The 17,128-nt window shown below is 35.4% G+C and overlaps 1 protein-coding gene across 4 annotated transcripts in view; it reads left to right on the plus strand.

Annotated features, from left to right (window-relative positions):
- Nucleotides 1–17,128, plus strand: part of CPQ (carboxypeptidase Q) — a 587,881-nt gene that overhangs the window by 28,121 nt on the left and 542,632 nt on the right. The window lies entirely within an intron of this gene.

Raw genomic sequence — 17,128 nt, forward strand, 5'->3', positions numbered from 1 at the left:
GACTAGGAGTCATCCAGGTTCTTGGCAGTTTGAACAAAGAATTGGATAAAACACACACAAAGCAATGAAAGAATGCAGCAATGGAAGTACAGATTTATTGACGTGAAAGTACACTCCACAGATGAGAGCAGACTTGGGCAAGCAGCTCAGGAGCAGTGGTTACAGAATTTTTGGGGGTTTAAATACCATCTAGAGGTTTCCCATTGGTTACTTGGTTACATCCTACGTAAATGAGGTAGTGGGCCATGACCAGTCTGATTGGTCGCCTTTCATGATCAATCAGAGACTGAAGTGGTTACAAATTTACACCCCTATGCAAATGAAGACTAGGCCTGTGACCAGTCTGATTGGTGGTGGGAGGGGACAAATCAGAGGTACTTTCCATTTTTCATCTGACACCGGAAGGGGGGTGTTGTAAAGGGAGTAGCCTCTGATACTTTCGTTACATGGGCGTGGAAAGTTGGGGTTTTCCTTTTGATTTAGTTCTAGGAAGTCAGTGTGAATTGGCCTTAGGGTCTCTGCCTCCTGACGCTATTCTCCTGCCTCAGTAGAGATGAGATCTGAACATAAGACGGGACTTGTGGGACATCCATAAGACTTCAGCTTTTACTCTGAGCAAGATAGGGTGCAATTTGAGGGCTCTAAGCTGGGAGGTGACATTAGCTCACTAGATAGCTGTGGGTAGTGTGAACACTATATTGTCTGGCTAGTTGGGAAGTGGCTCAAATATCATATTGAATAAATCACAATAAAATGCTAAAGTTAGAGCTGTAACTGAGGAAAATGGTGGTTAGAAAAGAGAAATAAAAAACAAACCCGCGACAAGACTTTTCTATTACTTGTAAGAAAGTGGAGGTGGAGGAGTGGGGGATATTGTCTTGTAATAAAAACTTAGCCTTATTTCTAAAAAGTAATTGTTCAACTAGAAGCAACAAAACTAATCATAGGGAATCTGTTTTAGTAGGTAATACAGTATGTCAACCATTTTTAGAGTATCTCAAAATTTTCAACATTGGCAAAATACCCAAAGCTAGCATTACAGCTTGGATTCTTCCCAATTGAAAACCAAGTTGGACACAAAGTTCTGAAGAGGAAAGAAGTCTGAGAAATAGAAAGAACTGAGATGCATGTATTTCCAGAAACTTTTTTCCCCCTGTCCTTAATGATGTTGTGGTTAAAACATTTTTGTGGGTTTATTGAGACTGATAAATACACTCATTTACATCTCATTAATGTCAAATTGATGTGGCTGAATAGTATAGTTTGGTAGTCTCTAATGTGTGAGACTTCATGACTTAAGTAAACTTTTCTATTACTCTGAATAAGTGTCACCAAGGGCATAGGTTTTTTAAAGAAATGCTTGTAGAGACTTTAAAATAATGAAAAATATTCAACACACCTGGCTAAGAGTCATTGTATTACATTCCTGTTTCTTTAGATAAAGGTCTGTCAGCACATCCATTACAGGCACATCTTTTCAGGTTGAAACTTGGCATAGCAGTTCTAAAAAGGAAAGAGATTCAAACAAAATGTGAACAAAATGTTTCTTTTGTTTGAAGAAGACATTCTCTTCATACCCTGATGCAGCTACATCCCATAAAACTTTGAGAATCTTATTTTTGTTTTGTTTTTGGTAAAATAAGAAGCGCCTTTGAAAAACAGTTTATCTTTGGACACGAAGGTAAAGAAAAACCTTTTGATGTTTGGCAACAGATTTACTTAAGAACAAAAATGATTTAAAGGGCTTTTTAAAAAGAGTTAGTGTTGTCTATTTTTATTTTCTCAGACAGACCGTAATCACAATGAAAATTGAAACACTGATACCCTTAAGGGCTAAATTTATCCCGCCTGTCCCTGGAACAAAACAATATCCACAAACATGACACCCTCTTTGGAAGAATAGACACTAAGTGCATATTTGTTGAGAATTGAGAAGATGCGTAAGTCAGAGAAAAGAAATTATATTTAAAAAGGCTCTACAAATTTTTAGTTTTTGAGGTAATATATACAAGTGGAACACAACTCAAAAAGAGTATGTAGTGAAATGTAAGTTTCCATCTTCCTCCGTGCTCTAAGCCACCACTGGGTTACCCTCCACAGAGACAAACACTGTTGTCAGTGTCTTATGTATCATTTAAGAGAGCATATTCTTTTTTCTTTTTAGTTAATTGGTAGCTTTACATTTTGTTCTGTACCTTGCTTTGTTCTCCTGACATTTCATTTTGGAGGCTGTTCAATATTTGTATGTAGAGAGCTACTTCTACTGCATTCTTTTTAATTAGCTTCATGTTCTAATTGGTACGTTACATGTACCAATACACATAGATGTACCATGATTTACTTAGTCTATACATAAACATTTAGACTATTCCTAACTTTTCCTATTACAAACAGTGTAACACAACATCCTCGTGCACAGATCATTTTGTGTGAGTGTATCTGCAGGATAATTTCTAGAAGAGGAATATTTATTTTAAAAGTATATGCATGTATGTAGACTGTTCTCCATAGAAATTGTACACTCCCAGCAGCAATATGGAAGTGTGCCTGTTTCTCCATTCCCTTTCCATCACAATGTATATAAAAAACTTAGCAATCTGATGGAGGGAAATGGCACCCTGTTTTAGTTTGTGTTTTTATCATGAGTAATGTTGAGCATCTTTTTATAAGTTTAAGAATCATTTGTATTTTCTATGAACTGTTTATATATTTTGCTGCTTTTAGAAAGTATTATTGGTCCTTTTCTTATTGATTTGTGAAAACTCTTTTTTAAAATAAGTGTTTTCTCAACAACACACACTAGTGCATTTTTGGTGTATGTAAGTTCCAGTTGGCTTTTTATCATACCAAAAATGTTTATTTTTTCCTGTTTTTATTGATTAATAATAATTGTACATACTTATGGAGTATGTGTGATATTTTGATACATGCATACAATATGTAACTATCAAATTGGGATATTTAGGATATCTATTACCTCAAATATTTATCATTTCTTAGCTTTGGGAACATTTCAACTCTTTTAGCAATTTTGAAATAATAAATTATTATTACTGTAGTCACCTTACTATGCTATCCAACACTAGAACTTATTCGTTCTACCTTTCTGTATATAACCAACCTCTCTTCATCCCACCCACTGCCTCACACCCTTCCCAGTTTCTGGTAACCATCATTCTACTCTCTATCTCCACGAGATAAACTTTTTTAGCTACCACATATGAGTGAGACCATGCAATATTTTTTCTTTATGTGAATTTATTTCTAGGTTTTCTATTCTGTTCCACTGGTCTATGTGCCTGACTTATTTCACTTAACATAACAACCTCCATTTCCATCCATGTTGCTGCAAATGACAGTATATCATTCTTTTTTATGGCTGAGTAGTATTCCATTCTGTATATATACACCACATTTTCTTTATCTGTTCTTCTGTTGATGGACACTTGGGTTGATTGCATATCTTGGTTATTGTGGATAGTGCTACAATAAACATGAAAATGTAGGTATCCCTTCGATATACTGATTTGTTTGTTTTGTATTTGCTTTTTTAAAAGTAATTTTTATTTCAATAGTTTTTGGGGTGCAGTTGGTGTTTGGCTACATGGGTAGGCTGTTTAGTGGTGATTTCTGAGATTTTGGTGTACCCATCACCCAAGTAGTGTACACTGTACCTAATATGAAGTCTTTTATCCCTCATCCCCTTTCCAACCTTCCCTACTGAGTCCCCAAAGTCCAGTATATCATTCTTATGCCTTTGCACCCTCATAGCTTAGCTCCCACTTATAAGTGAGGACATACAATACTAGTTTTCCTTTCCTGAGTTATTTTACTTAGAATAATGGCCTCCAGCTCCATCTAACTTGCTGCAAAAGACCTGATTTGGTTCATTTTTATGGCTGAGTAGTATTCCATGGTCTATACCTACCACATTTTCTTTATTTACTTGTTGTTTGATGGGCACTTAGGTTGGTTCTGTATCTTTGCAATTGCCAATTGTGCTGCTGTAAAAATGCATATGCATGTGTCTTTTTCCTACAATGACTTCTTTTCCTCTTGGTAGATATTCAGTAGTGGGATTGCTGGATCAAATGGTAGTTTTACTTTTTGTTCTTTAAGGAATCTCCATACTGTTTTCCATAGTGGTTGTACCAGTTTACATTCCCACCAGCAGTTCTAAAAATGTTCCCTTTTCACCACATACACACCAACATTTACCATTCTTTGACTTTTTAATTATGGCCATTCTTGCAAGAGTAAGGTGGTATCTCATTGTGGTTTTGATTTGCATTTCCCTGATCATTAGTGATGTCGAGCATCTTTTCATATGTTTGGTGGCTGTATGTCTTCTTTTGAAAATTGTCTATATGTCCTTTGCCCACTTTTTGATGGGATTTGTTTTTTTTTTTTGATGATTTGTTTGAGTTCCTTTTAGATTCTGTATATTAGTCCTTTGTCAGATGCATAGTTTGTGAATATTTTCTCCCATTCTGTGGGTTGTCTGTTTACTCTGCTGATTATTTCTTTTGCTGTGCAGAAGCTTTTTAGTTTAATTAGGTCCCATTTATTTATTTTTGTTTTTGTTACATTTGCTTTTGCGGTCTTATTCATGAATTCTTTGCCTAAGCCAATGTCTAGAATAAGTTTTCCAATGTTATCTTCTAGAATATTTATGGTTTCAGGTCTTAGGTTTAAGTTTTTGATCCATTTGAGGTGATTTTTATATAATGTGAGAGATGAGGATCTAGTTTCATTCTTCTATGTGTAACTTGCCAGTTTTCTCAGCACCATTTGTTGAATAGGGTGCCCTTTCCTCAATTTATGTTTTTGTATGCTTTGTTGAGGATCAACACTTACTTACTATATTTGGCTTTCTTTCCGGGTTCTCTATTCTGTTCCATCAGTCTACATGCCTGTTTTTATACCCCTACCCTGCTGTTTTGGTAACTATAGCCTTGTAGGATAATTTGAAGTTGGGTAATGTGATGCTTCCAGATTTGTTCTTTTTGCTTATCTTGCATTAGCTATGAGGCCCGATTTTTGGTTCCATGTGAATTTTAGGATTATTTTTTCTAATTCTGTGAAGAATGATGATGGTATTTTGATGGGAATTGCATTGAATCCATATATTGCTTTGGGCAGTCTGGTTGTTTTCACAATATTGGTTCCACCTATCCATGAGCATGGGATGTGTTTTTATTTGTTTGTGTCATCTATGATTTCTTTCATCAGTGTTTTGCAGTTTTCCTTGTAGAGATCTTTTACCTCTTTGGTTGATATACTGATTTCCTTTCCTTTGGATAAACACCCAATAGTGGGATTGTTGGAGTGTATAGTAGTTATATTTTTAGCTTTTTGAGAAACCTCCATGATGTGTTTCATCATGGCTGCACTAATTTAGATTCCCACCAACAGTATATGAGAGTTCCCTTTTCTTTGCATCCTTGCCAGCATTTGTTATTTTATGTCTTTTTGAAAATAGCCATTCCAACTAGGGTGAGCTGTCTTTTATTTGCATTTCCTTCATGATTAGTGATGCAAAGCATTTTTTCATATACATGTTTTCCACTTGTGTATCTTATTTTAAAAAATGTCTCTTCAGACCCTTTGCCCACTTTCTAATGGGATTATTTGGGCTTTTTTAGCTGTTGAGTTGTTTGATTGCCTGGTATGTTCTGGATATTAGTTTCTTGTTGGATAAATAGTCCACAAATATTTTCTCTCATACTGCAGGTTGTCTCTTCACTCTGTTGATTGTTTTCTTTGTTCTGCAGAAGATGTTTAGTTTACTATGACCCCATTTGTCTATTTTTGTTTTTGTTGCCTGTTTTTGAAGTCTTAGCCATAAAAATCTAATGTCCTGAATTGTTTCTCCTATGTATTCTTCTAGTAGTTTTATACTTTTGGGTCTTATGTTTTAGTATTTAATCCATTTCGAGTTTATTTTTGTATATGTAACAGGGGTTTAGTCTCATTCTCCTGCATGGATATTCAGTTTTCCCATTTGTTGTAGAACTGAATGCTTTTTCTATGTCTACTGAGATGATTCATATGGTTTTTGTCTCTCATTCTGTTGATGTGATGTATCATATTTATTGTTGGTGTTGAACAATCCTTGCATCCCTGGGATAAACTCCACTTGATTGTGGTGTATTGTCTTTTTAATGTGTTGTTGGATTTGGTTTGCTAGTATTTTGTTGAGAATTTTTGCATCTGTGTTCATCAGGGATATTGGCTTTTAGTTTTCTTTCTATTTTTTAGTGTGTCCTTGTCTTGTTTTGGTTTCAGGGTAATTTTGGCCTCATAGAATGAATTAGGAATAATTCCCTTTTCTTCAATTTTTTTGAATAGTTTGAGAAGAATTTTTGTTAGTTCTTCTTGATGAGTTTAGTAGAATTCAGCAGTAAAGCCATCTGCTCCTGGTCTTTTCTTAGCTTGGGACATTTTATTAATGATTAATTATTAGTAATTTTTATTCTGCTCAGGCTTTCCGTTTCTTCCTGGCTCATTCTTGGTAGGTTTTATGTGACCAGGAATTATCCATTTTCTCTAAGTTTTTCCATTTGTTAAAGTATAGCTGTTTATAATAGTCTCCAGTGATTCTTTGTATTTCTGTGGTACCAGTTGTAATGTCTCATTTTTTTTTGTTTCTGATTTTATTTACTTGAATCTTTTCTTTCTTTTTCTTGGTTACTATAGCTAGCAGTTTGTCAATTTTACTTATATTTTCAAAAACCAACTTTTCATTTCATTGATCCTTTGTACTTTTTCAAGTCTTGATTTCCTTTAGTTTTGTTCTAATGTTATTACTTCTTTCCTTCTGTTAATATTAGGTTTGATTTGTTCTTGCTTTTCTAGTTCCCTGAAATACATAATTAAGTTGAAATCTTTCTACTTTTTTGAGGTAGGCATTTATTGCTATAAACTTCCCTCTTAGCACTGCTTTTGCTGTATCCCATAGGTTCTGGTATGTTGTATTCACATTTTCATTTGTTTCCAGACATATTTTAATTTCCATCTTTATTTCCTCAGTGATGCAATAGTCATTCAGGGGCATGTGGTTTAACCTTCATATATTTGTACAGTTTCCAAAGGTCCTCTTGTTACTGATATATAGTTTTAGTTCATTGTTGAAATTCCCAACTGATATGGTTTGGCTGTGTCCCCACCCAAATCTCATCTTGAATTCACACGTGTTGTGGGAGGGACTCAGTGGGAGGTAATTGAATCATGGGGGCTTGTCTTTCTTATGTTATTCTCATGATAGTGAATAAGTCTCATGGGATCTTATGGTTTTAAAAACAGGAGTTTCCCTATACAAGCTCTTTGCCTGCTGCCATCCATGTAAGACATGACTTGCTCCTCTTTCCCTTCCACCATTATTATGAGGCCTCCCAGCCCTGTGTAACTGTAAATCCATTAAACCTCTTTCTTTTTTAAATTTTCCAGTCATGGATATATCCTTATCAGCAGCATGAAAATGGACTAATACAGTAAATTGGTACCAGGAGTGGGGTGCTGATGAAAAGATACCCCAAAATGTGGAAGCGACTTTGGGACTGGGTAACATGCAGAGGTTGGAACAGTTTAGAGGGCTCAGAAGAAGATAGGAAAATTTGGGAAAGTGTGGAACTCCCTAGACACTTGTTGAATAGCCTTGACCAAAATGCTGATAATGATATGGACAATGAAACCCAGACTGAGGTGGTCTTGGATGGAGATGAGGAACTTGTTGGGAACTGAAGCAAAGGTGACTCTTGTTATGTTTTAGAAAAGAGACTGGTGGCATTTTGCCCATGCCTTAGAGATCTGTGGAACTTTGAACTTGAAAGAGATGATTTAGGGTATCTAGCAGAAGAAATTTCTAAGCAGCAAAACATTCAAGAAGTGACTTCAGTGCTGTTAAAGCCATTAAGTTTTAAAAGGGAAACAGAGCATAAAAGTTTGGAAATTTTGCAGCCTGACAATGCAATAGAAAAGATAATCTCATTTTCTGAGGAGAAATTCAAGTTGGCCGTAGAAATTTACATAAATAATGAGGATCATAATGTTAATCTCCAACACAATGGAGAAAATGACTCCAGGGCATGTCAGAGGTCTTCATAGCAGCCCCTCCCATCACAGGACCAGAGGCCTAAGAGGAAAAGATGTTTTTTTTGGCCAGGCGCAGGGCCCCCTGCTATGTGCAGCCTAGGGACTTGGTATCCTGCATTTCAGCAGCTCCAGCCGTGGCTAAAAGGGGCCAAGGTACAGCTTGGGCTGTTGTTTCACAGGGTGGAGGCCCCAAGCCTTGGCAGCTTCCACATAGTGTTGAGTCTGTAGGTACACAGAAGTCAAGAACTGAGGTTTGGGAACCTCTTCCTAGATTTCAGACAATGTATGGAAATGCCTGGCTGCACAGGCAGAAGTTTGCTGCAGGGGTGAGGCTCTCATAGAGAACTTCTGCCATGGCAGTGCAGAAAAGAAATGTGGGGTTGGAGCCCAACACAGAATCCCTACTGCAGCATTGTCTAGTGGAGCTGTGAGAAGAGGACCACCATCTTCCAGACTGATAGATCCACTGACAGCTTGCACCATGCACCTGGAAAAGCGGCAGACACTCAATGCCAGCCCATGAAAGCAGCCAAGAGGGGGGCTATACCCTGCAAAGCCACAGGGGCAGAGCTGCCCAAGGCCATGGGAGCCCACTTCTTACATCAGCACGACTTGGATGTGAGACATGGAGTCAAAGGGGACCATTTTGGAATGCCCTGCTGGATTTCGGACTTGCATGGGGCCTGTAGCTTCTTTGTTTTGGCCAATGTCTCCCATTTGGAATGACTGTATTTACCCAATGCTTGTACCCCCATTGTATCTAGGAAGTAACTAACTTGCTTTTGATTTTACAGGCTCCTAGGTGAAAGGGACTTGCCTTCACTAAGATGAAACTTTGGACTATGGAATTTTGGGTAAATGCTGAAATTAGTTAAGATTTGGGGGGACTGTTGGGAAGGCATGATTTGTTTTGAAATATGAGGACATGAGATTTGGGAGGGGCCGGGGCAGAATGATATGGTTTGGCTGTGTTCCCCACCCAAATCTCATGTTGAATTCTCATGTGTTGTGGGGGGGACCCAGTGGGAGGTAATTGAATCATGAGAGTGGATCTTTCTTGTGCTATTCTCATGATAGTAAGTCTCACTTACTCACTCGTGATAGTGAGTAAGATCTGATGGTTTTAAAAAGAGAAGTTTCCCTATACAAGTTCTCTCTCTTTGCCTGCTGCCATCCACGTAAAACGTGACTTGCTTCTCCTTGCCTTCTGCCGTGATTTTGAGGCCTCCCAGCCATGTGAAACTGTAAGGCCATTAAGAATCTTTCTTTTGTAAGTTGCCTAGTCTTGGGTATGTCTTTATCAGCAGCATGAAAATGGGCTAATACACCAACTATTGTTGTACTGGAGTCTGTCTCTACCTTTATATCTGATAATATTTGTTTTATATATCTAGGTGCTCTGCTGTTGGGTGCGTGTATGTTTGGAATTGTTATATTCTCTTTCTGAGTTGATCCTTTCATCATTATATAATGACTTTGTTTGTCTCTTTTTACAGGTTTTAACTTAAAGTCTGTTTTATCTGATATAAATATCACTATTCCTGCTTGCTTTTGGTTTCATTTGCATGGAATATATTTTTCTATCCCTTTACTTTCATTCTATATGTGTCCTTACAGATGAGATGAGTTTCTTGGAGACAGCATAAAATTGGGTCCTGCTTTTTTATCCATTCAGCTTGATTATATCTTTTAAGTGAAGACTTTAATCTGTTTACATTCAAGGTTATTATTGATAAATGAGGAAATATTCCTGTCACTTTGTAATATGATTTTTGGTTGTTTTATATATCATTTGTCTCTTTCTTCCTTTTTTATTTTTTATCATTGTGGTGTAGTGGTTTTCTTTAGCAGTAATGTTCACTTCTTTGTCTTTCTCATTTGTGTATCTTACTTTTATACTTTCCTGTGTTTTTATGATGGTAGAGATTATCCATTTGCTTTCAGATATAGGATTCCGTTAAGTATTTCCTGCAGGGCTGATCTAGTGGTGATGAATTCCCTGTTTTTGATTGTCTGGAAAATACTTTATTTCTTTCATTTCTGAAGGACAGATTTGCTAGGTATGGTATTCTTAGATGGCAGGGTTTTTTCTTTTGGCACTTTGAATATATCATCCCATTCTCTTCTGGACTGTAATTTTTTTGCTGAGAAATTTACTGTTAGTCTGATTAGGATCCCCTTATATACGACTTGGCACTTTTCTTTCTGTTTTTAGAATTCTCTCGTTGTCTTTGGCTTTTGGCAGTTTGATTATAATGTAATTTAGAGAAGACCTTTTTGGATTATGTCTATTTGTGAGTTTTTGTGCTTCTTGTACCTGGATGCCTAAATCTCTTGCAAGATTTGGGAAGTTTTTAAGTATTATTCTGTTAAACAGGTTTTCTATGTTGTTACCTATCTCTTGCCCTTCTGGAACTGCCAGAATTAGAATTTTTTTCATTTTATGGTGTCCCATATATTATCTAGGCTTTCTTCATTCTTTTAAATCCATTTTTCTATTTTTTTCTTTTCTCTTTTGTCTGACTGAGTTATTAAAAAAAAACCTGTCTTCGTGTTCAGCAGTTCTTTTCTCTGCTTGGTGTACTCTATTTTAGAAGCTCTTGATTGTATTTTTTATTTCATTTATTGAATTCATCAGTTCCAGGCCTTTGGTTTTGTTCTCTTTGGATATCTGTCTCTGGTATTTATCATTCAGCTCATGAATTATTTTTGATTTCTCTGTATTATTTATCTGTATCCTCTTGTATCTCACTGTGTTTCTGTAATATTATTGTCTGGAATTCTTTTTTAGGCAGTTTATAAATTGCCTTTACTTTGGGATCTCTTACTGGATAATTATTGTGTTTCTTTTGAAGTGTCATGTTTCTTTGCTTTTTCGTGTTTTTTGTATCCTTACATTGATTTCAGTGCATCTGACATAACAATTGCTTCTGATTTTATGCATTGGCTTTCATGGAGAAAGACTTTTTCCTGTAGATAATCTATAGTGTTGGTTGGGTAAAGTGCTTTGGTTTTGATTCTGGTTGGGCACAGTAGTATAGTCTGCATGATTTCTTTGGCTGTAATTAGCATCAGTGTTGTCTCTGAGTTCCTCAGTGGCTTAGACTGCAGTTGTTAATGGAAGTTGTGGTGAGGCTTTGCTGGAGATGGGCATGCCATGCAGGCTGGTCCTTGGGTACCAGTGGTGTTGGTGAGGCATGCTTGTCCTCAAGTCCCTGTTGGTGGATGCAGGTGTTAGCTGTGGCAGGTAGGGTGAGGACTGATCCTTAGACCCCCACTCAGTATGCTTAGGTGCAGGCAATCATGGTGGTGGGTGGGGTCGGCTTGTCTTCAGGCCCCAGATGATGTACTTGGGTGCCATCAGTGGTGGCAGTGGATAGGGTGGCCCTGTCTTCAGGCCCCTGGATGGAACATGTGGGTGCCAGTGGCAGCAAGATGGATGGGTTGATTTCCAGGTTCTTGGATTATGTGCACAGATACCAGCAGCAGGGAAAGTGAGCCTGTCCTCAGGCCCCCTGATAGTGTGGGGAGGTACCAGCAACAGCAGGTGGAGCAGATTGATTTGAGTTAGCTCAGTGTTGGCCAGATGTGGTGGCTCACGCCTGTCTCCCAGCACTTTGGGAGGCCGAGGTGGGTGTATCACGAGATCTGGAGTTCGAGACCAGCCTGATCAACATGGTGAAACCCCATCTCTACTAAAAAAAAAAATACAAAAATTAGCCAGGCATGGTGGCACTGGCCTGTAGTCCTAGCTACTTGGGAGGCTGAGGCAGGAGAATCACTTGAACCCGGGAGGTGGAGGTTGCAGTGAGCTGAGCTTGTGCCACTGCACTCCAGCCTGGGGTGATAGAGTGAAACTCCATCTCAAAAACAAACAAACAAACAGACAACAAAAAAACAAAAAACAAAAAACAGAGTTAGCTCAGTGTTTTATGATTTATAAGTATTTTCTTAATTTTCTAGGCATTTGTGTTTTGATTTTTTGTTATGAAAAACTTTTTATTTCTATTTTTATTAGTCAAATTTATCAATTTCAATGGGTTCTGAGTTTTTTTGACAGAATTAGAAAATCTTTATTGCTCTGAGATCTTTTTTATAAACCATCTCATTTTTTAATAGTACTTAAGGGTTCTTATGTTTAAATCTTTAATCTGTCTCAGATTTATTTTGGTGTAAGGTGTGTTGTATATATCTAGCTTAATTTTTCTTCATTTAGTTATCAAGATTTTTTTGTTTTTATATCACTTTTTGAAGTTCATTTTTTCCCGTGGGATTCAAATTTACTTATCACATTAAAAATTTCTAACTCTATTTGTGTCTATTTCTGGGTTCTCTGTTCTATTTCATTGATCTATTTTTCTGTTTACAAACCAGCAACTCACCATTTTAAATAATAGCTTTACAACTGGTTTTTATATCTTGCATTGCTAATCCCTGATCATTTGTGTTCTTTTTCAGAATGTTTCTGGTTATTTGTATTTTTCCTGTGAACTTCACAATCAAATCAATTTCTTTAGTTTCAAATAGTGTTAATTGTGTGTGTGCGAATATGTGTGAACATATTAAATTTATAGAATAAGTCAGGTAGAACTGACATCTTTAACATTTTGAGTTTTCTTATCCATCAATATCCCTCACTTTTCCATTTATTTAATTCTTGTGGGTCCATCAGTAACATTAAAAGTTTTATTCACATATTTCTTTTTATACATTTTTCTAGTTACTCTATAATTTTGGTTGCTACTTTTAATGCAATCTACTATTCCTTTGGATCTCCTATTTGTGTTGTTCATATGTATGAAAAGTAGTGGTGTCACAATATTATTTTTGTATTCATTCACTTAACTGAATTCTGTCATTATTTATAGTTTTCCAGTTGATTCTCTTGTGTTGTCCAGGTAAATAATCATATAGTTTGCAAATAATGATATTTTAATTTTATCTCTTAAAATTTTACCTGCATTTTACTGTCTAGTTGTGTTATTCAGGACCTCCAAAAAATTAATGGTGGTCACAGTAGACACTCTTGTCTTCAACTTATTGTTAATAGGAATACTAATAGAGTTTTCATTAAGCATGACATGCTGGCTTTTGAGATGCAACAGAGATACTTTGTCATATTAGGGGAGGAAACCCTCTATTCTTAGTATAGTACATGATAAGGATTTTTGTCAAAAATAACATTGAATTTTATCAAAAACCTTTTCATAATTTATTGAGATGGTATTTTAGTTTTCTCTTTTTATTGTTAACATGGTAAATTATATTAATAGATTTATTTTTATACATTATTCTTTTATTTGGGGCATAAACACCACTTAGTAATGGTATATTATACTTTAATGTGATCCTGGATTCTATTTGCAAATACTCACTTAGGGTCTTTTTTCATGATATTCACAAGTGAGTTTAGGCTATATTTTTATTTTTTTCTGTGCTTTTTATTGTGGATTTATATGTTATAAATATACATTTGAAGATTTTCTTTTTTTTTTTTTTTTTCCTATGCTCTACAACACTTTGAATGGCATTAAAGTTAGGTGTTTCTTAAAGATTTGTCAGTATTCCGCTAGTGAAACCAACTATGTGTTGAACTATTTTGTTGGGAGTAAATTGACAATGTCCTCCTTTTAAAACAGATATTGGTATGTTAAATTTTCAAATTTATCTGGGGTGTGATTTCTTAGAAAAGAATCTTAATTCTCAAATTTACTCATACTGAATTGATCAAACTGGTATTATAGGAGTCTTTTAATTTTTTTGTTTCTGGGATCTTTCTCATTGTTTCTTGTACTTTGTATTTGTATTTTCCATCCTTATAATTAAAAATGTTTTGGCAAGTTAAAGGTTTTGTTTCGTGTTATTTCTTCTCCTCCTCCCATGAAACATCTGTTGGGTTTACTTATTAGTTCTTCCACATTCCATTTTTCTTTTCTCTTCTTTGTCTTCTCTTCTCTTCTCTTCTTTTTTTCTTTTTCTTTTTTTGAGACAGAGTTTCGCTTTGTCACCCAGGCTGGAGTGCAATGGTGCAATCTTGGCTCACTGCAACCTCTGCCTCCTAGATCAAAGTGATTCTCCTGCCTCAGTCTCCTGAGTAGCTGGGATTACAGGTGCACACCACCACTCCTGGCTAATTTTTGTATTTTTAGTAGAGATCGGGTTTCACCATATTGACCAGGCTGGTCTCTAACTTGGCCTTGTGATCTGCCCCCTTCGGCCTCCCAAAGTGCTGGGATTACAGGTGTGAGCCACTGCACCCGGCCACATGCCATTTTTCTAATTCATTATTTCACTTTTTATGTTTATTAATTTCTTTTTTCTATTTTCCTGTTTTTCATTTTATTCTAACTTCTTGAGTGCTTATATTATCTCTTTCATTCTTTCTTGTTTATTAATATTTCAGCTATATCACCTAGATAATTTTATATTGTTCTTTCTTCGATTGTTATTTCCAAGATATCCTATAATTTCAGTTTAGATTTTATCTTTGATGCAAAACTTAACAGAATTTTAAAATATCCTGATAGTATATTATTTTCATTTTCTGGGTTTGTTATTTTTAAGTTTTATTGCATTATGAGCACAGATGTATGCATTGTTTCTCTTTTTTGAAAACTGTTGAAGTTTTTTTTTGTTTGCAAATGGTCAGTTTTGTGAATGTTCCATGGAAACTTGGAAAGAAGGTGTATTTTCTATTTTTAGAGTAATGTATATCGCTTAATTTTATTTAGGTTTACTATATTCTGAATTTTTTTTTTTTTTTTGCTTATTCTATCATGTACTGAGAGAAAAGAAAGTTTCCTATTGCTGAGATTTTATTTTCTAATTTAAGACTTCTGTTTTCTGCAGGTTTTTCTTTATTGATATTGCTTCTGTATTAGTGGGTAATTAGATAGTCATAACATTTAATCTACATTTTGGATTGTGCCCTTTAGCATTACAAGGTGTTTATCTTTTTTAATTGAACATATACTACGCTGCATTAAAACCCATCTGATATTAATACCATGAATGCTATTCTCTTTTTACTTGCTCTTGCCTGTTGTAGTCTTTGCCTTTCCTTTTATTTTCAACCCTTCTTGGTTACTTGTTGAATTTGTGGTGTTCTTGTATGCAGCAGATATTTGGGTTTTGCTTTGAGGCCCACCTCATTTTTCTTTTAATGAGTATGTGTAGGCCATGTGTAGTTGTAGAAATAAGTGTTTACTTTTAATTCTGTCGTTATGTCTTATCACATTTTGTTCACAGTATGGACTATTTCTGCTTTGTGGGGCGTGTATGTATGTTCTGATTTGGAAGATTTGTAATTTTATGATTCCAGTTACTTTATAATTATATCTTGATGTGACTCTCTATTTCCTACTATTAGCACAGATGAACTTAGCAATTGCCATTTTCTTCCTTCTATTCCTACTGCAAAATTGACAGTACTATATTTCTTCATGTATGCCTCTTTATATTTCAATGTACTGTAATTCTCTTGCTTGACTTATTAGTTTTAAATGATCTCTTTTGACTGCTATTATATCAATTAGAATATTTTCATCAATAAGTAACTGCAAAGCCATCTAGTGGTTGCTTAATCAATTAAGACAATTGCTACCTTAATAATAATGTTAATAAGTCCAGAAGTAGGATAGTTCTACTATCTCAACAATGTTTTTAGAATCCAGTTTTTCCATATTTTTCTTGACCATTCTCAGCATGTAGGCTGTTAACTTCATTGTTGTTTCTTCTTGGTTACATTTATAGGCATGAATTTATCATATAGCGGGGTAAGAGAGTAGAAAAATGCTGTTTATCTTCTCAAATTTCTTCATAAGAAGAGAGAAACAAATGTCTGCTCATGACTCATTGGACAGAATTGAATCACATGTTCATGCTAAAACCAGCGAATGTTAAGAGAAATAGATTTCCCAAGACTAACTTATGCTAATCACAAATCATTCTGTGGAGCTGGGGAGAACCTCCTAGTTCTACAATACAGAAGCAGAAAAGGATGGATTTGTGTAGGTCTCCAGTGGTGTCTGGTACCTCTATCTCTATAAAATGAAGAAATCAGCAGAAATATACTGCCACCAATTTTCTTGCCCCCTTGCTGTCTCAAGTTTTGTTAATTACACATTGCTACATGTCAAGGCTTCTAACCTATTCATTCTATCCTGTAACCATAATGTATTTGTTTTGGTCTTAGTTATAGAGAATTCAGTACAACTATTCATCATTTTGCCAGAGATTTATCATGCATTTCTTGACTGACTGAAGTTAATGCACTAGCAATTTCTTCCAGAAATGGAAAAAGGGAAGAATGGAACCAAATTCTGCAGATTATTGCATGTTAAAAAAAGTTTGTCAGCCGTCTTTATACTTCAGCAACAGTTTGATTGCATATAAAATTTTTGATCTTATTTCCTTGAGGACTTTTCTCTAGATGGGAAAAAATTATGTATTGAAACCTGTTCCTTCCATTGTTTTGATTACACTTTTTGGGGACACTAGTTATGCATATGCTTGATTTCCATTTTCTCTCTCTTCATGGCCTTTTGGTTAAGATCAAGTGTAATAGATTTCCATTTTCTATATATATATCCTTTTTTCTATAATCATTAAAAGAATTTTACTTTTGCTATAATCCTTTTTAACTTGGTTATTTACATTTTATTCTGATCACTTTTTAAATTTGTGTCCTTCATAATTCTTACTTTGTTTTCAGCAGCATTTACTCTGTTTGGATTGTCTCCAATATGATCTTCATTTCTCTGATGGTTTTATTTTTCTGTCCTGTTTATGAACTCTGCCAGTCCATGCATCATCTCCTTGTATTGCCTTGCCTTTCCTTATTTTACTTGGGCTCTTGTATACTTACTTTGCATTTTTAATTTATAGAGGTATGTGCTTATTTTTTGTTTATATCATTATATTTGGTCAAAATTTTTATCTGTTCTGTGGCAATATTTTTTGGATGCCACTTTCCTCTGTTCCCTATTTACTCCTTTTGTGGCTCTTATGCAAGTTATTGCTTTTAAAAAATAAT

This window comes from Pongo pygmaeus, chromosome 7, assembly GCF_028885625.2.
Source record: "Pongo pygmaeus isolate AG05252 chromosome 7, NHGRI_mPonPyg2-v2.0_pri, whole genome shotgun sequence".
In the NCBI taxonomy this organism is placed as follows: domain Eukaryota; kingdom Metazoa; phylum Chordata; class Mammalia; order Primates; family Hominidae; genus Pongo; species Pongo pygmaeus.